This window comes from Callorhinus ursinus, unplaced genomic scaffold, assembly GCF_003265705.2.
Source record: "Callorhinus ursinus isolate GAN/ISIS: 27379988/994484 unplaced genomic scaffold, GSC_fseal_2.0 scaffold14, whole genome shotgun sequence".
NCBI lineage: Eukaryota > Metazoa > Chordata > Mammalia > Carnivora > Otariidae > Callorhinus > Callorhinus ursinus.
In genome coordinates, this window is record NW_027397076.1 from 3,789,925 (window position 1) to 3,813,212 (window position 23,288).

Sequence of the window (23,288 nt, forward strand, 5' to 3'; positions counted from 1 at the left end):
CGGCTGTCAGGGTTCGAGCCCTCGCCCGAAGGCTTCTCCAAGCTTTCGTTCCGCTGCGAGTAACGGTCAGTTGGAATTCAGAACCTTTGCCCTAGGGACGGTGGAATGGTCGCCAGTTTTCGGGCTCTTTCTTAGCCCCTGGGCTTCAATCTTCTTCCCTTCCCTGCTTCCCTTCAGGAGAGTGACGAGCTGGGCCTTCTGTCAGCCCTTCAATGTGGGGCTCTCGACGCGCCCTTACTGTCCAGGTGACAGAGACGTTGTGGACGTTATTATAAAGCTGCCCTGCCCCGGAATTGGCAGTAAGAACCGCTGCGGTTGGTGCTGAGGGCTCGCCAGACCACTCGAAGAGGAGAGGGGGTGTTTGGTAGTGGATAGAGAAGTGAGTCGAAGTTAGAAACCTGGCGTGGCGCCCCTCCCTCGCCACCTGCTGACTAGCAGGGTGCCTCTTCTCGCCTCCCCGCCGTGGCAGAAGCTCTCTGCCTGCCGTTGTGGAAGGTGTGGAGAAGCGGGTAGCGCTGAGACGACGCTGTCTGCACCTGAGCTCTGGGCGTTGGGAGGCGTCTCACTCTTAACTGCAGGTGTTGTGGGGACGGACGAAAGGAGATGTGGGGCTCAGAGGCTGCTCAGCTAGGTAAATGGGACCCGCTCACCTTTCTCTGCCCCTCCTTCCACACCTTAACGTGAAGAGGACAGGCAAGAGGTGGTGGGTGTGAAAGGGCTTTCCAAAATGTGAATTCCTTTAGAAGTCTGAGGTCCTCCTTCACGGGCCAGTCAGCAAGACAAAACACACGCGAAGCAACCAGTCAGTAACCTCACAAAATGTTACCCCCTCCCAATGCAAAATAATCAAGGTGATGCAACCGAATAGTAACTGTTGACCAGGCTCAGAAAAGGACATGCTAACCAAGGAGAACACCCTAGAAGAAGCTAACTTTGACCCAGGTCATAAATGTAGTGGACTAGATAGAGTTTGTGGTTTCAGCCTAGTCACTGATTTATCAAAGCAGCAAATCAAATCCACTTAGACTACTGATCTGCAAGACTATCAGGATATTTTAGTTTTCCAGAACTTAAAGGGGAAATTAACAAATATTGTCACTTTTTTAAAATATGGTTTGGATGGGGGTGCCTGGGTGGCTCAGTCACTTAAGTGTGGGACTCTTGGTTTCCACTCAGGTCATGATCTCATGATCCAGCTGCCTGGCTCTGCACTCGGCATGGAGCCTGCCTAGAATTCTCACTCTGTCCCGCCTCCCCTCCCTTTCTAAAAAAAAAAAAAAAAAAAAAAAAAAATTATAAACATAAGTAAAATATTATTTGGAGGATTAGCAGGCTCTAAGGATTGTGGTGTTTACCCAAAATGTGAAGAGTTTGGTACCTACTCTATTATTATCACAGAAACCTTTGTCCTTATACGTAACTTTCCCAGGGTGAACACTAGGCAGAATTACAAAGTGGACAATTACACTGTTCTTCCCTTTCACTTCTTTCTCTCTACAAGAGAATTTAATCAGTATTAAAGTATGGATGATTAATAAAACTGAGGCCGCTCCTGGGAGATTGTACGTTTTTACAGTTATTAAAGTTATAATCCACAGCAGTGGTTAAAAACCACCACATAAACCAACCGTGATGGAGGGAAGCTCTTTGGGAGGTTGTGAGTTCACCAGAACCAGTATAGATAGGCATGTATTTCTTGTAAGGCTGACACTAACATTTCTTATTACCTCAGTTTTCAAACTTGTAAAAGTGAATAGCACCACTCCGTGCCCACCCGCCCCTAGATCTAAAATGAAAATATTATGATAATGATGAAATAGCTTCTACTGAAGGATGCTGTCTTGATTTGGGGTACCTTGGTGCAGCAGAAGGAGCCTCAAGGAAGTCAGGCCTTCTTCATTTTATAGACTGAATCCACTCAGGTCTGGATTCCTGTTCTGTGAAATCTCATTCTCAGATTGTTAAAATGAAACCATTTCTAGATGTTATTTTGAACGATTGTATAATGTCTTAAAATGATGAGTCTGTGGAGCCTTCAGGCAATAATTTTCTTTTAATGGAACAAATTCTTAATGCAGCCTTTATCAATTAGCCAGTCTCTTAAATCGCTATTTTTCTGTAGTTGGTTACACACAGAGAACCTTCTGCATTATTGAAAAACTAGAAATTAGATGTGATATTGCATGCTTAACAAGATGGGGCGTTCAAAAAGTAAGGACCAGAAAGAAGCAAGCTGTACACCAAAAGCATGAAAGCAATAAATAAATTATTTATAGGCATTGAAGTTGAAAGGGATCCCAATCCCTTTCTATCCATCACATGAATCTACCTCCTAGCATAGGCACAATAATAGTTTTCATTGTTGAGTTGTTGACCACTCTTCTCAGTGTTTCTATGTGAATGCATTTAAATGACAAATCACTTGGTATAAGGTCCATATATCTTCCTGTGTTCCATCATGTTTTTATGAATGTATTGCATTATCCTGGCATTTTGAAATGAGCTGGACAGTTAACAGCTTTATATAGATTATCACCCAAAGTAAATTATTTTGCTTTTCTGTTCTCACTTTCTTACTGTTCTTTGACTTTCCTGGCACAATTACCTGGACTATTCTTGGTTTTCCTTTCTGTGCCCCAATAGCTTTCTTAACTTTTCTGTGATAGAACTAAGGTTTATTTGACAGGTTTTTTTTTAAGATTTTACTTATTTATTTGTCAGAGAGCAAGAGAGAGCACAAGCAGGGGTAGCGGCAGGCAGAGGGAGAAGCAGGCTCCCCGCTGAGCAAGGAGCCCGACATGGGACTCTATCCCAGGACCCTGGGATCATGACCTGAGCCGAAGGCAGATGTTTAACTGACTGAGCCACCCAGGCGCCCCTTGACACAAGTTTTTAGCACATATCTCATTCCTCCCAATAATCCAATGAGGCAAGTACTGTTATCCCATATTCATATGACGAAATTGAGGCTGATAGAAGTTAGATAATTTATCCAAGGGTCCACAGCCAGTAAAGAGCAGATCCTGGAATCAAACACGTTTTTTTTTTTCTCACTCTAGGGCTAAGTTCTCAACCACTATATTCTGAGAGAAAAAAGCAGTCCCTGACATCAAGAGGCTGACCTGGTGCTATCAGGCAGGTCTTGGTGTTGCTAGGAGCTGGCCTGGCATAGCTAGGCCTTTGTGTCACCTGTGGAACATAAACAGTTTCAGAGAACATCAACATCAGAAAAGGCCACTACATGATCATGATGGATCAGGACAAAAATAAGACTACCCCATAACCATGTCTGAACATAGACGAAAACATGAAACCTATCCAAACCACCAAATGGAATACACAAACTGAAAATATCAAATAAACACCTTGAAGGAAATCTTAAAAAAAAAAAAAAAGAAAATATCAAATAATGTGACTGTTACTTCTTTACCAATTACAGCCTTAGTGTCATGCTAGTCTTCCCTCTTTCTCCAAAAGATTTATTAAGATACTCAATCGTAGACTTACCCCTGCTTCCTGACAGCATCCAATTTAAAGCACATTTCCCTAAATCACAACACAAATCTAAAAAGATAAGTCCTTCCTCTTACTGAGATGTCTCACTGATGCCCATAGTGTGTGCTTCCCCTCACTGAAATTGAGTAATAAGCACCCTTGTTAAACCACTGGTGTGTTCCTGGTGATCCCTGGCTAGAGAGCACTGACAATTCTTTCTGGACTGTCCTATACAATGCATATCTATGGAGCAGAAAGCACACAACTTACGCATTTCTTGCCAAAGAAAGTGGGAACTGTCCTCCCATCTCTAGTCATAAGATTGTCACACCAAAGCTAAAGGATGTCCTTCATTTTTGTAGATTCTATATGGAGTGTCTGATAAATGGAATCTTACCAAAAGATAGTGAAAAGAAAAGAAAATGTTGGAATAATTGAACATTATTTGGCAAGAAAAAAGAGAACAACCTGTCAACCCATACCTTGCCCCACAAACAAAATAACTCAAAATGGATCATAAATCTAAAATTATAACACTTTTAGAAGAAAACATAGGAGAAGATCTTTGTGATCCTTGGTTACAACACCCAAAGTTCCATTAAAAAATTAATTTATAAAAATGTCTGCTCTTTGGATGACAGTGTTTAGAAAATGAAAAGACAAGTAACAGACTGAGAGAAAATATTTGCAGAACGTATCTGATAAATGACTGTATCAAGAACTCCTACAACTCAATAAAAAGACAAGGAAACCAGTTTTAAAAACATAGGATTAGTTGGGGTGCCTGGGTGGCTCAGTTAAGCATCTGACTTCAGCTTAGGTCATGATCTCAAGGTCCTGGGATCAAGCCCTATGTCGGGCTCCCCACTCAGCAGGGAGTCTGCTTGTCCCTCTCTCTCTCTGATCCCCACCCATTCGTGCTCTCTCTCTCTCTCAAAATCTTTAAAAAAAATTGGGGTAGTTGAATGATCACCATAGGAGATATATGGATGGCAAAAGAAATTATATCATCATTAGTCATTAGGGAAATGCAAATCAAAACCACAATGAAATATTACTCCTTGGTCAAAATAAAAATAATTCCAAGTGCTGTTAAGGATGTGGAGCAACTAGAACTCCCAGACATTGTGGGTGGGACTGCAGAATAGTAGAGAGACATTTGAGTAAACAGTTTGGCAGTTTCTTATAAAGTTAAACATAAGCTTACCATATGATCCAGCAATACCATTCCTAGATATTTACTCAAGAGAAATGAAAACATGTTTACACAAAAACCTGGACACACATTTTATAATAGTCAAAGACTGGAAACAATCTAAGTGCCTTTTAATTGGTGAATGGATAAGCAAATAGTGGTTTGTATATACAATGGAAAATACTCATCAGTGAAAGGAACAAACTACTGATACAACAACATAAATTAATCTCAAATGTATTCTAAGTGAAAGGTGCAAATTCAAATATCTATATACTGATGTTTCCGTAAAAGCCAAAACTGTAGGGAAAGAAAACAGATTAGTGGTAACATGGGAGTCGGGAAGTGTTTACTACAAAGGGGCTAGAGGGACTTTTTGGGGTGATAGAACTGTTCTGTATCTTGAGTGTAATGTGGGTTACACATTGCATCTTTCAAAACTCATAATTTTGGGGCACATGGGTGGCTCAATTGGTTAAGCATCTGCTTTCGGCTCAGGTCATGATCCCAGGACCCTGAGATCGAGCCCCACGTCCCTATGTCAAGTTCTCTCCTCAGCAGGGAGCCTGCTTCTCCCTCTTCCTCTGCCTGCCGCTCCCCCTGCTTGTGCTCTCTCTCTCTCTCTGTCAAATAAATAAATAAAATCTTTTAAAAAAATAAAACTCATAGAGTTTTGAAGAAATTTTAGGAGCAATTTTATTGCATGTCACTTATATCTCAATAAGCCTGATTTTAGAAAAATGTTGAAATGGAAAAAAAGTTGAGATATGAGGTATGGCCACCGGCCACTACAGGGGCGCCTGGGTGGCTCAGTTGGTTAAGCGACTGCCTTCAGCTCAGGTCATAATCCTGGAGTCCCAGGATCGAGTCCCACATCGGGCTCCCTGCTGTCAGCAGGGAGTCTGCTTCTCCCTCTGACCCTCCCCCCTCTCATGCTCTCTCTATCTCATTCTCTCTCTCAAATAAATAAATAAAATCTTTAAAAAAAAAAAGACAAGAACAGTAGCCCACCTGATAATTAAATTCTAAATCTTAAAAAGATAAATTATTAGTGCATAATCCACATTATGAAAGAACTTGTCCTTTCCTTTTTGTAGAGCAAGTTCATAGTACATTGAAATGTTTTTGTACAGGGGTGCCTGAGTGGCTCAGTCAGTTAAATATCTGACTTGATTTTGGCTGAGGACATGATCTCAAGGTCCTGGGATCAAGCACCGAGTCAGGCTCCCCAGTCAGTGGGGAGTCTGCTTGTCTTCCTCTCCCTCTGCCCCTCCCCCATGCTCGTGCTCAAGTTCTCTCACTCCCTCTCTTAAATAAATAAATAAATCTTAAAAGAATGTTTTTGTACAAATGAGGAACTACTTGGTTTATAGTGGAGTAACTTAAAACTGGAGTTGAAAGTCACTGCCAACTGATTATTAATCACAAATTAAGATAAAACATCCCTGAAACTAAGGAACTGTGGGAAAATATATTTGGATTTCAAAAACTCTGATTTAGAGCTTTGCAGGAACATGTTTATTGCACAAATGAGCTTCCTAATGCTGTACTGTAGAGGTAAAAGCCTTTGAGAGCCTACCAGTAGCCAACAGTGGTCAAGTAGGCAAAGTAGGCAAAAGTAGGTAAAAACAGAAGGAAATTGAGCATCTTTGAACTTGGGTTGTGTTACTGATGGGATGCTCGTGAAGTGGGCATGCTATGAAGTGCTGCCCTTTAGGAGCATATATGGCTGCTCTCCTTTAGACCTAGGAAAAGGGAATGAAGATGAAAATATTTGCTTATCCATTCACCAATTAAAAGGCACTTAGATTATTTCTAGTTTTGTGCTATTATAAAATGTGGGTCCAAGTTTTTGTGTAAACATGCTTTCATTTCTCTTGAGTAAATATCTAGTTTAAGAATGATTTAAAAGGGGCTAATACTTTTATAATAACCTCTATCATGTTATGTAGAGATCAAGCAAAGATACAGGTGGATTAATTTGAGATTAATTTCACAGTCCATGCTAATGGCCCAATCTGGACATTCACCACTAGTGCTCAGAAGGCCTCATTTTGATGGACTTTCTTGTTTCCCTTTTCTTCAGTGGCAGTGGTGGCCAGGGTCTTCATTCTGCTTTAAGTGCTCCAGGCACCTTCTAAGAAGCAGTTAAAGAAGACTGCATAATACCTGGAAACCTTCCAGTTTCATTTGCAGAATTCAGCCTCACTCATAGTTCCCTGGGTGAGTATGAAACTTCATCAGACTGCCGTAGAGCTGTCTGCTTAAAGGGTGTCAACATGCCAGGTTGGTTTATTTACCAACTCTTCCAACATCAGTAGCTACTGTTGTCTTTGTTTTCCTGAAGTTTCTTGACAGGGATTCAAGAAATTTTTTCCTGAAGGAGAAAAATTTTGGAGTCAAGCATTTCATATCTGGTGTCTTTGGGGACAACCAGTTGTACTTTCATATCTTTCATAAAGTCATCTTTAATTTGTGTATTCCTAGTTAGGGACTCCATATCATCAGATTTCCCTGGCATCTCTTTCTGCTCAGCTATAGTGAATTTCAAAGAAAAATCTGCATTTGACATACCCCCAATTTTTAGCCCTGAATTCAAGTTCCTCTTTAGCATTTGTCAGTTCTTTTTCCAGTTTTACAATTCTGTCCAAGTCTCCTAACCCAGAGCTGGGACAGAGAGTCTATAATTGCTTAAAGATTCTCTTTTATTTCTTCTGTCATTGGATCTTCTTTTCTTCTTTCAGCCACTGAAGGTTTGTCTGGCTCATCTCTCCCTGTGACTTAGAATTTTCTCAAGCCCAGTGTGATCTGCATTTTTTGCAGTCTCTCTGCTAACCCCTCCATGGTCAGAAGAGACAGCACAGGCTATAATGTGTACACTGAAGGTAGTGTTCTCTCTTCCCAATAGTTCCAAAAAGGAGGGAATTCAATTATTGAAAAGAAAATAACCAATTTTTTAAAAAGATTTCATTTATTTATTTTAGAGAGAGAGAGCATGAGGGCAAAGAGGGAGGGGCAAAGGGGGAGGGAGAGGGAGAAAGAAAGCCCAATGTGGGGCTGGATCTCAGGACCCAGAGCTGAAACCAAGAGTCAGACACTTAACCAACTGAGCCACCCAATCGGCCCAGAAAACAATTTTAATAAAATTTATTGTAGGGTTGAAATAATGTGGATGCTTTCATAGACTACTTCTATATTGTGATCTTAGTGAGGAACCATTTTATTGTAGGAAATTGGTTTCTAGAAAGGGATCATTTTGTTATGAGAAAGAGAAACCCATTTGAGCTAGAGTCAGAAAAAAAGGAGGTGGAATTGGGAAGATGATTGTGTAGACATGTTATGGAAGGCAAGGACAGTAAGTGTAACCAGACCTCATGAAGGTCTATAACCATGAACTGGTAGACTCTCTATGATTGAGGAAGCTGCTCATAGATATGGAAAGATAACTTTTATTATCAGATTAGCTTCAAACCAGCTTTCCTACTAGAATTATTGGGACTCAAGTCTATATGCCTAGGGAAAACAACCTATGTACCCCAGTTTGAATCTGGTTTCTGCCCCTGGTTCTACCTTCTAGAGTAGTAGAATGCTAAGTATCCTATAGCCTGATTCTGCTGCAGGCCCTGCTCTTCCTATGGGCTGTTTGGCTTTGGTTTCTCTTTGAATAGTTTCTCTCATTAGTTGAGGGAACTTCTGTAGCCTTTGTTTCTTGTAGCCAGCAGACTCTAACCAAAACATTGGGCATTTCTTACATACCATCCATGTGTTTAGCACTAGAAGATAGGTGATATAAATCTTATCCCTAGGTAGTTCACTCTTAAGGCAAGACATAGGCACATTAAGCATTTATAAATCATTGAAGAATAATACAAATAAATGTCAAAATGGGTGGTCCTGACAATGAGGACTGAATGAATACAGAGAAGATAGATAGGGATGTGGCCTGCAGGGAGCTTCTAGGATAAGGAGGTGGGAGGTAGTTATCTTTTAATAAATATTAAGTGCCTACTTTTATAAGGACTTGAGCTGGATACTTATAAATAGGCAGAGTGGAATGATTACTATTTTCCACCCACATCCAGTATTGATATTAGACCCATGAAGGGAACTAGTAATAAAAACTTCACCTTGGGACAAAGTACCCAAAGTGGTAGCAGAGTTCACTTGGCAGAAGCCTTTTCAATGATAAAGAGTTAAATGGCAATTGGTGAAGATGGTCAAGGTAGAACTTTAAAAAAAATAGACAGTAGAGCAGCCTGAAGTTGAACCAAAGCGTCTTTATTGTCATCTGCAATAGTCAGGTTGAAAGAACCTATATATTTACCCTGAGATGAGAGACTTTCTGAATTAACATTTTCCATGTGACCCCAGAACACAGTATGATTGTCTGGGACTTTTGTGAACTGCAGTAAGAGAGCCTCTCCCAGTTTGGCCTATGTTTGGGAACAACTTCCCATCTATGATTTAGGCAATACTGTATGCATTATAAAGGGTATGGTATCTCTTTTACAGGTGAAGAAAAACCTGAGGATATCTAGTATCTTAAATCAAGTCCTCTGTAACCAGGGAAGATGGATTTCTCCTAACATGAAATACTAATATCAAACAACAACTTGCGAAGGCAAATGAGTTCCAGGAGAGGAAACCCTATCTTAGAGCAACTTTTGAAATCTGTCATATGTACTCACATAGAATTTGAGGTAAATAACCACAAATCCTTCACCAAAGTGTGAAGGAGCCAACATTAATCTCTCCCTAGATCTAAAACTGCCAAGCTAAAATTTGTTATCACTGACTCCTTGACCTAATTTCCTTCTTTGCTTTGAGGGCACATCCTTACATGGGGTCTAATCATTTATTTGTCAAGAGATTAATTAGCTTTTCAGAGCCTCTGTGCTAGTTAATAGTCCCAAAATAGACCACTAGTCCCACAGCCCAGTGCTTCTTAGGAAGATGGATTATAGGAGTGACAAAATTTGAGCAAGATATATCTGTCAGTGCCTCTATGCTTATGAAAGATGTGACCTCCAACCCCCTCAGCTCAGTTGGTCTCTCGTGGGTTGCCTTAATTATGCCCCCCCTTCCTTCAAGATTCCTAGAGCCTTGAGTAGATGAACCTAAGTTTCAAGGTGATGTGACTAGTAATATGATATGGTGAATCAAAGTCCAGGTGCTGTAATGAGAGTTTGGTTTTAATCATGACTTTGCTGCTTTGGTCAGGTTACTTGTCTGGGCTTCTTTTCCCTGATCTCTAAAATGTAGACTGATAGTCCTCATCTCCTAAGATTGTGATGATGAGCAAGGAACAATGTGTTAAACTGCTTACACACAGAGTAAGTGTCAGTATATAGTAGCTGTTGGTATTGTGATAGACAATTGAAGGTACAATATCTTCTGCCTTCAAGCTATTGAGGCTTGAGAGTAAATTGGATCCACTGGGGGTGTCAGAGCTTCAGGGGAGCTGAGAAACATGGATGTCTTTGACTGAATTGTTGATCAATATGGCAGAATCTAAATTTTTCACACTATACCCAAATGTGTAAAACATATAGCACTCTATTCCTATGACTTGCCTTGATGCTTCGATTCCCTTTGATGGTAGAGGAAAAAAATCACAAATTGCCAGTTATTAAAGGTAACTCAGTCTCTTTCCATAATAAAGAGTCTTTTTAGAGTCAATTTAGCCTCTTTAGGGATAAATGCTTAGTCCGTCAGGGTGGTCTTCCCCACCATTCCCCTTCCCCAGAGGCTGTGTATTGTACATGACCTCATGGCAATGTGGAAGAGAAGTGGCCGCTCTGTGAATGGGTTCTTGGGCTCTCTACTAGGTCTTCACTGGTGTTTTAGGCTCCGCATGAATCTCATGTTTTAGTGCCTTCTCATCCTGACTTCTAAACATTGAGGCCCAGGGCTCAGGCTTCAGATATCTTAATCAAAAGTGACCCCCTAGATTGAGTAACTTCAATTATTCCTCTAGTTCTTGTATCATGACTTTAAATATTATGTATATGCCAATTACTCCTAAATTATTATCTCTAGTCTAGACCTCTCCCCTGAACTCCAGGCTTGTATGTATAAGCAATTTGTCTATTAGAAGTCTCCAGTTAAGATGTATAATAGACATTTCAGAGTTGATGTCCAAACTCTAATTCCTGTTGTTGCCCCTCAAACTTCATCTTTCATCAGTCTTTCCCAACTTAGTTAATGACAACTATATCCTTGTAGTTGCTCAGTTCAAAAACCTTGGAGTCATCTTGAGTACTCACTTTTGTTCATAGCTTACATCCAGTCTTTGGGGAATTGTTATCTGTACCTTCAAAATATATTTTGAATCTAATCATCTCTCACTATTTCCATTGCTACCCCTGTGGTCCAGATCTCCATCATTTCTCACCTGAATTATTGCAGTAGTCTCCCAACCAGTCTCCCTATTCTCATGCTTGCACCTGTATAGTCAGCTCTCAACAAAGTATTCAGAGTGATTCTTTTGCAATCTCAATTAGATTATGTCAACTTCTTGCTCAGAATCTTCCAGGGGTTTCCCATCTTACTCAGAATAAAAGCCAAAATCCTTTCACTTCCTACAAAAGCCTTGTGGGAGTTGTACTATTTCCCCCTATCTTGCACCTTGATTTCATCTTCTATTCTTGCCTCCTTAAACACTCTACTCCAGCCAGCTTGGCCCTTGCTATCTTCCAAACATATCAAGTATTCTCCTTCCTCGGGGACTTCATACTTGCTATTCCCTCTCCCAGAATGCTTGGGATTTCTGGCTTCCACCTCATTTCCTTCAAGTCTGCTCTAATGTCACTTTATTAGGGAGTTTTTCTGTCACAAACCAGTTTTGCAATGCAAAACCTGGGAGTTGCCCTCTTCTAACCTCCTTAGGAATATGTAACTAATAAATCTTTAAATCTAATATAATTTTGTAAAAAACATTCTTACAATGGTATTGTAAGAAAATGATGAAATAGGGCAATAAAATTTCCCTGAGGGACAAAGAAACTTAACAGAAAAATGTTGATCCAAAGCAAAAGAAAATGATTACCCAATATCCCAGTGTGAACTTTCAGAAACTCAGTGCTTTAGTTAAATCTAAGAAGGGAAAACACATGGCAGAAGTAGACGAGCTCAGGAAAGAAATGGTCAGATAATAGGAGGTGCTAGCTAGATGATAGGAGGGGGTGAAGCATTAAGTGATAGGTATCAAAGAAGAAATGAGAAAAACAAACCATTACAAAAAATGAAGACTAACTTATAAGAAGCACAAGCAATATAAGCCATGACTGAAAGCACAGTTAGGGGCACTTTCTAATAGAGATTAGAAATGAGAAAAGAAAAGATGAAACAGAATAAAAGAAAGACATAAAAAAGACTAGAGCAAATGGCAAATAATAGAAGACAGGCAAAATACTTAATTCTCCCTTAAGAAGAAAAGCAAAACAGTGGAACATAGAAATATCTACAAGCAAAATTTTAAAATATATTTTTTCTGAGAAAAAATCTTTTTGACTTATACATAATAATTTAGGAAAAATTTGCTCAATACTGGCCAACACAAAAATCATTGGACATTAAAAGATAAAGAATATAACTTCAAGAAGAAAACAGCATAAAATCCTTATGATCTTGGGTTAGACAAAGTACAACACCAAAATCACTTAGACACAACACCAAAATCACTTCCAGAGAAGATAAAATCAATAAACTAGACTTAATCAAAATTGAAAACTTTTGTACTTCATGAAATTGCACTCCATTGAAATAGAAAGACAAACCACACAGAAAATATTTGCAAATCATATATCTGATAAAGGACTTGTATCCAGAATATAGAAAGACCTTAATAATAAAAAGACAACCCAATTAAAAAACCCAGCAAGCAAAATATTTTAATAAGCATTTCACCTACAACAGACATGTGAATGACTAAATAAATACCTGAAAAGATGTACAAAATCATTAGACATTAGGGAAATGTAAATCAAAACTATAATGAGATACCACTTCACACCCATGAAAATGGCTATTATCAAAAGATAGGCTATAACCTATGGTGATTTTACTATAGCCATAGAGAAACTAGAACCCTCAGACATTGCTGGTGGGGGTATAAAATGGTACAACCACTTTGGAAAATAGTTTGGTGGTTTCTTAAAAAGGTAAACAAGCAATTCCACTCGTAGGTATCTGCCCAAGAGAAATAAAAGCAAATATTTTTGCCAAGACTTGTATGCAAATGTTCCTAGCAGAATTATTCACAATAGCCTAAGTGTAGAAATAATCAAAATGTTCATCAGCTAGTGAATAGATGAAATATAGTAGTCAGTTCTCATTATTCATGGACTCCACATGTGCAGACTTGCCTACTTGCTAAAACTTATTTGTAACCTCAAAATCAATAGGAATTTCCTGGCCATTCTTGGATATGCACATGTGCAGGGCAGCAGAAACATTGAGTCACCCAACAAACACATCCCCAGCTGAGGTCAGACAAGGCGACACTCTGCTTTCTTGTTTCAGCTCTGTTCCTGTACACAGTTGTCCTTTTGCAGGCTATTTAGTGCCATGTTTTTCACTTTTTTTTTTTTTTTTTTGGTGCTTTTGTTGGTGATTTTGTTTAAAAAAGCATCCAGGCCTAGGGCTGAAGTGCTAGCTAGTATTCCTAAGCACAAGAAGGTTGTGATGTGCCTTGTGGAAAAAAATACATGTGTTAGAGAAGCTTCATTCAGGCATGAGTTATAGTGCTGTTTGCCATGAGTTCGATGTTAATGAATCAACACTAAATAGTAAATATGGTGTCTTTAGACAGAAACACACAAAAAACAAGTTTATATATTATTAGTTGATGAAAATGACGTGTTGCAGGAACCTAACCTTGCATTTCCCCTACAGCCAGTAATTCAGTATTCACTAAATTCAGTGTTTGAAGCAATTTTATAGAACATAAGTACCAGGAATAATGAGAATAGACTGTGTATCCATACAATAGAATACTGTTCAGCAGTTAAAACGGACCAAACCACTGATAGATGCAACAACATACATGAACCTCAAAAACATGCTGTGTGTATAGGAGAAATGAGAAATTGAGACCCAAAGGAACGTGCCAGTTCATAAATATACAATTAGAAAATTTTATTATTGAGTGAAAAAATACCAGAATGCATACAAGTTACTCACAAGTGGCTACAAAGCTACAGTTGTTATACATCATCCTACTTTTAATAGAAGCAGTTTTTCAATTTGTGTTACTAGGTACATTGAGCTTACTCTGACATCATCTTTTTCATAATTCTTTATCAGGCTTACTCTGAAGTCCTGATTTTCATAATTTATCAGGCTTACTTTCATATTCTGTTCTTCATAATTTTTATCAGTACCTCCTATGGTTGCCTCTGCCAGTGCATCTAGTACATATGATTAGTTACACACTTCAACATTCCTCAGTAACATTTCCCACTTGTAAAAGAATCCAGATGCAAAAGACTACATATTGCATGATCTCATTTATGTGACATTTACAGAAAAGGCAAATCCCTTTTAATTTTTTTTTATTTTTTCAAAGATTTTATTTTTAAGTAATCTCTACACTCAACATTGGGCTCAAACTCACAACCCTGAGATCAAGAGTCACACGCTCTATTGACTGATCCATCCAGGCACCCTGGCAAATCCTTTTCTAAAATTGAGATGTAAATGACATGTACTGTTGTATTAGTTTTAGGTGTACAACATGTTTCAATAGATGTATATTGTGAAGTGATTACTACAATAAGTTTAGTTAACATCCATCACCACACATAGTTACATTTTTTTCTTGTGAGAACTTTTAAGATCCACTGTCTTAGCAACTTTCCAGTATACAATATTGTTAACCCTGGTCACCATGCTGTACATTACATCACAGGACTTACTTATAACTGGAAGTTTGTACCTTTTGACCACCTTCACCCATTTTGCCTGCCCCCTCACCCCCACTTCTGGCAACCACTGATCTGTTGTTCTTTATATCTATGAGTGGCTTTTTGTAAAATGTTTGTTTCTTTAGATTTCACATATAAATGAAATCATATGGTATTTGTCTTTTTCTTTATGACTTATTTCACTTACCATAATGCCCTCAAGTTCCATCCACATTGTTCCAAATGACAGAATTTCCCTTTTTGTGGGTGAATAGTATTCAATTACATATGTATACCACATTTTCTTTTTTTTTTAAGATTTTATTTATTTATTTGAGAGAGAGAGCACAAGCAGGGGGAGCGGCAGGCAGAGCGAGAAGCAGGCTCCCCGCTGAGCAAGGAGCCTGATGTGGGACTCGATCCCAGAACCCTGGGATCATGACCTGAGCCGAAGGCAGATGCTTAACCAACTGAGCCCCCCAGGTGTCCCCGTATACCACATTTTCTTTATCCACTGATGGACACTTAGGTTGTTTCCATGTCTTGGCCATTGTAAATAATGCTATACTGAATATATGGGAGTGAATATATCTTTTTGAGATAGTGATTTTGTTTTCTTTTATAAATATCCATCGTGGGGTTGCTGAATCACATGGTAGTTATATTAATTTTTTTAAGAACTTCTATACTCTTTTCCACAGTGGCTGTACCAATTTATATTCCCACTAACAGTGCCCAGGGTTTCCTTTTTTCCCCACATCTTTGCCAACACTTGTTAGTTCTTGTTTTTTGAGAGTAGCCATTCTAACAGGTGTGAGGTGATTATCTCATTGTGGTTTTGATTTGCATTTCCCTGATGATTAGTGATATCGAGCATCTTTTCAGATACCTGTTGGCCATCTGTATGCCTTTTTTGGAAAAATGTCTCTTCAGATTCTCTGCCCATTTAAAAAACCAGGTTGTGCCTTTCTGCCCGTGGACACGGCCAAGTAAGCATCGTTAAAGTCTCCCCTCCCACCACTGTCATGTCTAAGTCAGAGTCTCCGAAAGACCCTGAACAGCTGTGGAAGCTCTTCCTTGAGGTTTGAGCTCTGAAACAACCAATGAGAATCCAAGGAGCCATTATGAGCAAGGGGAACACTTATGGACTGTGTGGTCATGACAGGTCCAAAGAGGCTTTGGGTTTGTCATGTATGCCACTGTGGAGGAGTGGATGCAGCCACAAATGCAAGGCCACACAAGGTGGTTGGAAAAGTTGTGGAACCAAAGAGGGCTGTCTCGAGAGAAGATTCTCAAAGGCCTGTGCCCACTTAACTGTGAAAAAGATTTTTGTCTGTGGTATTAAAGAAGACACAGAAGAACATCATCTAAGATTATTTTGAACAGTATGGGACAATTGAAATGATTGAAATCATGACTGACAGATGCAGTGGCAACAACAGAGGCTTTGCTTTTGTAACATTTGATGACCATGACTCTGCAGACAAATTGTCATTCAGAAATCCCACACTGTGAGTGGCCACAACTGTGAAGTAAGGAGAGCCTTGTCTAAGCAAGAGGTGGTGAATGCTTCATCCAGCCAAAGAGGTCGAAGTGGTTCTGGAAACTTTGGTGGTGGCCGTGGAGGTGGTTTTGGTGGGAATGACACTTTGGTCATGGAGGAAACTTTAGTGGCAAGGAGACTTTGGTGGCAGTCGAGGTGGTGGTGGATATGGTGGCAGTGGGGATGGCTAGGACAGATTTGGTAATGTTGGAAGCAACTCTGGAGGTGGTGGAATATCATTATTTTGGCAGTTACAACAGTCAGTCTTCAAATTTTGGACCCATGAGAGGAGGAAATTTTGGAGGCAGAAGCTCTGGCCCCTATGGTGGTGGAGGCCAATACTTGGCCAAACCGTGAAACCAAGGTGGCTACGGCGGTTCCAGCAGCAGCAGTAGCTATGGCAGTGGCGGGAGATTTTCACTGCTGCCAGGAAACAAAGCTCAGCCGGAGAGGAGAGCCAGACAAGTGACAGGGAAGCTACAGGCTGCAACAGATTTGTGAACTCAAGCAGGGTGGTGGCAGGGCCGAGCTGCTACAAAGAAGACATGTTTTAGACGACGCTCGTGTGTATGGGCAAAAACCTCAAGGTCTGTATTTGTGACTAATTATATAACATGTTACTTTAGTTTCTGTTCTATGGAAGGTGTAAAGCATTCCAACAAAGGGTTTTAATGTAGATTTTTTTTTTGCACCCATGCTGCTGATTGCTAAATGTAATAGTCTGATCATGATGCTGATATATAAATATGTCTTTAAAAAAAATTTAAAAATTGATTGTTTTTCTACTGAGTTGTATGAATTCTTTATACTTTTTAATATTAGCCCCTTATCAGACATATGATTTGTAAACATTTTCTTCCAGTCGATAGGTTGCCTTTTCATTTTGTTGGTGGTTTCCTTTGCTGTACAGAAACTTTTTGGTTTTATGTAGTCCCGCTTGCTTATTTTTGCTTTTGTTGCCTTTGCTTTTGGTGTCAAACCCAATAAACTCTTGCCAAAAGCAATGTTTAGGAGCTTACTACCAAGTTTTCTTCTAGAAGTTTTATGGTTTCAGGTCTTATGTTTGAGTCTTGATCCATTTTGAGTTAATTTTTGTGTATAGTGTTTTTATTCTTTTGCAAATGGCTGTCCAGTTTTCTCAACACCATGTATTAAAGAGACTATCCTTTCTTCATTATATATTTTTGGCTTCTTTGTTGTAAATTAATTGACCATATATGCATGGATTTATTTCTCGGCTTTATTCTTTTCTACTGATCTATGTGTCTGTTTTTATACCAATACCATACTATTTTGATTACTATTGCTTTGTAACATAATTTGAAGTCAGGAGATGTGATGCCTCCAGCTTTGTTCTTTTTTTTCTCAAGATTACTCTGGCTATTCAGAGTCTTCTGTGGTTCCATGCAAATTTTATAATTGTTTGTTCTATTTCTGTGAAAAATACCATTGGAATTTTGATAAGGACTGCACTGAATCTGTAGATTGCTTTGGGTGGTATGGACATTTTAACAATATTAATTCTTCCCCAAAAACCCAATGTTAATTCTTCCGGTTCATGAGCATGGAATATCTTTCCACTTATTTGCATCTTTTTCAATTTCTTTCACCAGTGTCTTATAGTTTTCAGTGTATAAGTGTTTCACCTCCTTGGTTAAATTTATTCCTAGATATTTTATTTTATTTTATTTATCTTAATAATTTTGGGGGCGGCGCCTGGGTGGCTCAGTTGTTGAGTGTCTGCCTTCGGCTCAGGTCATGATCTCAGGGTCCTGGGATCGAGCCCCGTGTTAGGCTCTCTGCTCAGCGGGTAGTCTGCTTCTCCCTCTCCCACTCCCCCTGCTTTGTGTTCCCTCTCTCACTATCTTTCTCTGTGTCAAATAAATAAATATCTTTTAAAAAATAAAATAAAATTTTTAAAAATTTTTCTTAATAATCTCTGCACCCAACGTGGGGCTTGAACTCATGACCCCAAGATTAAGAGTCATATGCTCTCCTGACTGAGCCAGCCAGATGCCCCTCTTCCTAGGTATTTTAATCATTATGGTTCAATTGTAAATGGAATTGTTTTCTTAATTTCTCTTCATAATAGTTCATTATTCATGTATAGAAATGCAACTGATTTTTGTGTATTGATTTTGTATCCTGCAACTTTACTGTATTTATTAGTTCTAACTTTTTTGATGGAATCTTTAGGTTTTTCCATATATAATATGTTATCTACAAATAGAAATAGTTTTACTTCTTCCTTTCTGATTTGAGTGCCTTATATATTTTTTTTCTTTCCTAACTCATCTGGTTAGGACTTCAGTACTATGTTGAATAAGATAAAAGGCAAATCTTATAAGGATAGAAAGTAGATAGAAAGTAGAAAGTTAAGGTGGTTGCCTGGGACTGGGAGTTGTGAATAGGAATCAACTGCAAATGGGCAAGAGGGATCTTTTTGGGGTGATAAAAGTGTTCTAATAATGGATTGTGGTAATTTGCAAATCTATGTAAATTTGTCAAAAATTATTATATTGTACACTTGAAATGAGCAAATATTATGGTATGTAAATTATTCCAGAGAGAGAAATAAGGAATTATTTAGCCAGCCAGGTAAAAACATCAAGTCACTTTTAAGGGAAAGAAAATTAGGTTCTCCTCAGAAACATATGACTTCTCACAGAAACATTGAACACCAGAAGACAATGGGACAATACCTACAAAACACAATGAAAGAAAGTGTAGCCAAAATTATTGAATTGAACCAGTCTTTTTCCCATCTCCCATGATCTTCTGCAATGTGACCTTGCCACTCTCCCATTAAGAAGTAGAGTCTAGGGCGCCTGGGTGGCTCAGTTGGTTAAGCGACTGCCTTCAGCTCAGGTCATGATCCTGGAGTCCCAGGATCGAGTCCCACATCGGGCTCCCTGCTTGGCAGGGAGTCTGCTTCTCCCTCTGACCCTCTTCCCTCTCGTGCTTTCTATCTCTCATTCTCTCTCTCTGAAATAAATAAATAAAATTTTAAAAAATTAAAAAAAAAAAGTAGAGTCTAATTTTTCTCCCTTGGAATCTGGGTGGGCCTTAGGGACTCTCTTGTAACCAAGAGAATGCAGTGGAAGTGATGTTGGTGACTTCCAAGTCTAGGTTAAAAGAAGTCTTGCAGCTTCTGTGTATGTCCCTTGTAATACTCCCTCCCTAGAATCTCTCTCAGGATGCTCCCTTTAACCCAGGTACCAGGCCATGAGAAGCCAAACCACATGGAGAGCCACATGAGGATGCTCTGGTTGACTGCCCCAGCTGAGCCCAGGTTTCAAATCATCCCAGCCCAGGTACCAAACTGAGTAAAGAAGACTCCAGATGATTCCAGCCCCCAGCTGTTTCAGTGCCCCCCCCCAGAAGTTATAGTCTTTTCCCCAGCTGAGACCCCAAACCTCATAGAACACAGATGATTCATCTGTGCTGCACCTCATGCAAATCCTGACCCACAGAATCTGTGAACATGTAACATGGTTTTGTTTCCCACCACTAGCTGGGGGTGTTTTGTTAAGCCACAAGAGATAACCAGAACAGCAGGAGTATGACAGAGGTGATATGGTCTTCTTTGCATTTCGAACAGTCATTTGGCTCATGATTTCAATCTGTCTCATAACTCATGATGTTCATTTTGATCACTTGTCTAGGTGGTATCTACTATAACATTAGTCTTCCCTTTGTAATTAGTATTTTGTGCAGAGGTATTGTGAGACTAAATATTCCCATTCCTCATCAAACATTCAATTAATTGGTTTACTTAAATCAATATGGACTCATGGATTTCTCTTTTATTCAATAGGTTATCATTGTTTATTTTGATGCTCAGATTGGCCTAGGTTTGGCTAGCAGGAGCCTGTTTTAAGTTGCCTCCCATGCCCTTTTGACATGTGCCCATAACTCTTGAGCAGTTTCTTTTTTTTATTATTGTTATGTTAATCACCATGCATTACATCATTAGTTTGTGATGTAGTGTTCCATGATTCATTGTTTGTGCATAACACCCAGTGCTCCACGCAGAACGTGCCCTCTTTAATACCCATCACCAGGCTAACCCATCCCCCCACCCCCCTCCCCTCTAGAACCCTCAGTTTGTTTTTCAGAGTCTGTCGTCTCTCATGGTTCGTCTCCCCCTCTGATTTACCCCCCTTCATTCTTCCCCTCCTGCTATCTTCTTCTTCTTTTTTTTCTCTTAACATGTATCACATTATTTGTTTCAGAGGTACAGATCTGTGATTCCACAGTTTTGCACAATTCACAGTGTCTCAAGCAGTTTCTAACTTCCTATACAAGATGTTCCAACTTTACGGTATGTGGAAACCAAGATCTGGCACTGGGTAGGCTCATTGCTGTTAAGTTGTACAAACACACATTTATTGATATCTTAATAAAATCTATATTTCCATATGTCTCTCTATTGACAACCATAAGTTTACACCAATACCTCTGATTTGAAATTAATGCCATAAGATTCATTTTTGCCTTCTCCCTTTCCATATTTATTTGTCCTTTCTCTGACGAGACATTTGGTTCCCATTACCTTTAACGTATTTACCTAATTGGTTAATCGCACTCTATGTAATCATTCTCTCATCGCCCCCATGGCCCCATCTTCCTCTTCCACTTGGGCTTCTGTTCCACAGGAGCGGCCACCCTCCTACACTAACATCTTCTTCACTCCACATGGGCTGTAAAATCCCATACTGCTCCCACCCCACGTGAACATCTTCCCCCAAACCTGTGTCCTTACCCTGCTGTGGAAGCCCACCCTGGCATCTAGTGGTCTTGGACTGAATTGTCACAAGGGGAAGAGAAAGAAAAAAAGAAAGGGGGGAACTTACCTAACTTTCTTAAAGTTATGAAAATACATTTTTAAAAAGTTTTTAAGTATAATGCACAAGAGCAAACAAGCTTATCTTTAAGAAATCAAGTATCACACCCATAGTCAATTACAACTACATCTTAGAGCAACATTTGTCTTTGTTTACAAATACAGCAGTGGACGATAAAACCTAACATCTCAAACAGATTGCTTACTGTTTATAATACAAAGGCATGGCTATGTCTCAATTCGTATTTTTGGCATTTTAACTTAAAATGCATAGAGAATCACATACATTAAATTTGTCATTTAAAAAGTTAATTAAATCACAATTTTAAGAAAAATCAAAGACTATAGAATTCAAGGTCACTTGTAAGAAACTGATTTTTTCAGAAGTCTTTGTCACTGAAACTATATAAGTATACAAAGTAATGAGATGTTTCTCTCTCTTTTTTTCCTGGAAGAAGGCACTGTCACTGCCTGTCACTGAAGAGCAGATACTGATTTGTTGCCAGTAAGTAAACTTGATGCAACAATATTACATATTGCATCTAAAGGCAGAATTGATAGCTTATCCCAATATAGGACAACCATGATTTACATTATGTATTGGCCTGGATTTTTTTTTAATGTAGTTTCCATAAATAGTAGGTTTTAATGCTGTATGACCTATTTGGCTAAAAACAATACAAATCAGGTAGAACTCAAAAAGAGTTTACTAACTCAAAAAAAGTTCACTAATCAAAGCTCAAGAATAAAAATAAACACTGGCTAATGAACTCAATACCTGACAACAGTTACTGGCAATTTCAGTTACTGATAAATACTCCAAAACATAACCTCAAAAGGACCACATTTATTTTTCTATACATAAAGCAATCATTTATTTAAATTATGGCAATGTGATTGTTTTCAAAAGTACGTTTAGGGAAATAGCGATTATAGAAAAATAGTTGAATTAATTTGCCAGTGAAGTTGCAAATTCTAACAATAATCCACATCATCTTAGATTTTAAGTATGTGGTTTCATAAAGTAAACAAATTCTCTCAAAGAGCAATTCAATATAATTAATTAAAATAATTGCTTTAAGTTTCCATGAAAACCAAATAAGTATCACATATGAATGATTTATATTTACATTTTTGGAATCTGGCCAGCGTTGAAGAGGTTGACCAGGTTTTTTATTGCTCACAGCAGAGGCTTGGGCAGTGGAATGTTCAGGTAGGGCATTTACCATCAAAAATTCATCAGATGGGATGCCTGGGTGGCTCAGTCGGTTAAGTGTCTGCCTTCAGCTCAGGCATGATCCCAGGGTCCTAGGATCGAAACCCGTGTCCGGCTCCCTGCTCAGCGGAGAGTCTGCTTCTCCCTCTCCCTCTCTTTGCATGTGCTCTCTCTCTCTCAAATAAATGAATAAAATCTTTAAAAAAAAATTCATCAGGCATTTTCCTAACAAGAGTTTAATTCCTTGTCTCACTTGAGGGTGTGCCTGGTTTCCAAGGAGTTGGGTATGAAAAGGGGAGGAAAAAATGTAATTTTACAGTGATCAAGGTTAGCATCATCAAAAATAAGTCAGGTTGATATCCCGTACCCTTAATATGATGTGATGAGAATGACACTCTACTTCTGTGATCTTCCAGCAGTCCCAACCCCTAGTCTACAATGAGAAAAACACCAGACAAACCCCAACGGAGGATATTCCTCACAACACATGAGCAGTAGTTCTGGGATCAAGGTTATCAAAAACAAGGAGAGGCTGAGAAAATGTCACAGTCTGGAGGTACCTAAAGCAGCACAACAAGTAAGTGTAATGTGGTATCCTGGAACAGAAGAAGAAACATCAGAAGAAATCTAATAAAATCCAAACAGAGTGTGAAGTTTAGTTAATAGCACTGTATCAATGTTGGTTCCTTGGTTTTGATGAAAATACTATGGTAATATAAGATGGTAACAGCAAGGAAAACTGCATGAGGGTTATACAAGAATGCTTTCTGCTATCTTTGCAACTTTTCTGCAAACCTAAAACTTCTAAAATTAAACAGTTATGGGGAAAAATTAAATGATCAAATATTAGGAAAAAGGTGAGGGTGAATTTCTCTATTGGGGAGTGGGACACATTTACTAACTGCCTAGTGTCTAACTTAGACACACTAATGAAAAGGCTGATAAATCTGACAAGGTTTTAGAAAACTTTTGTGTATTAGTTTGCTAGAGCTGCCATAACAGAGTTCAACTTGGTGGCTTAAACAACAGAAACTTCTCACAATTATGCATGCTAGAGGTATGAGATCAGCTGTCAGCAAGGTTGGCTT

General features: G+C 39.0%; 1 long non-coding RNA gene across 1 annotated transcript; it reads left to right on the forward strand.

The window, feature by feature from the left end:
* The first annotated feature begins 5 nt into the window (after positions 1-5).
* On the forward strand, positions 6-22,863 carry LOC112831036 (uncharacterized). Its single transcript, XR_003210063.2, has 5 exons — positions 6-65; positions 6,777-6,913; positions 20,374-20,462; positions 21,440-21,489; positions 22,617-22,863. It is a non-coding gene; the product is annotated as an uncharacterized lncRNA (long non-coding RNA).
* Positions 22,864-23,288: the final 425 nt, after the last annotated feature.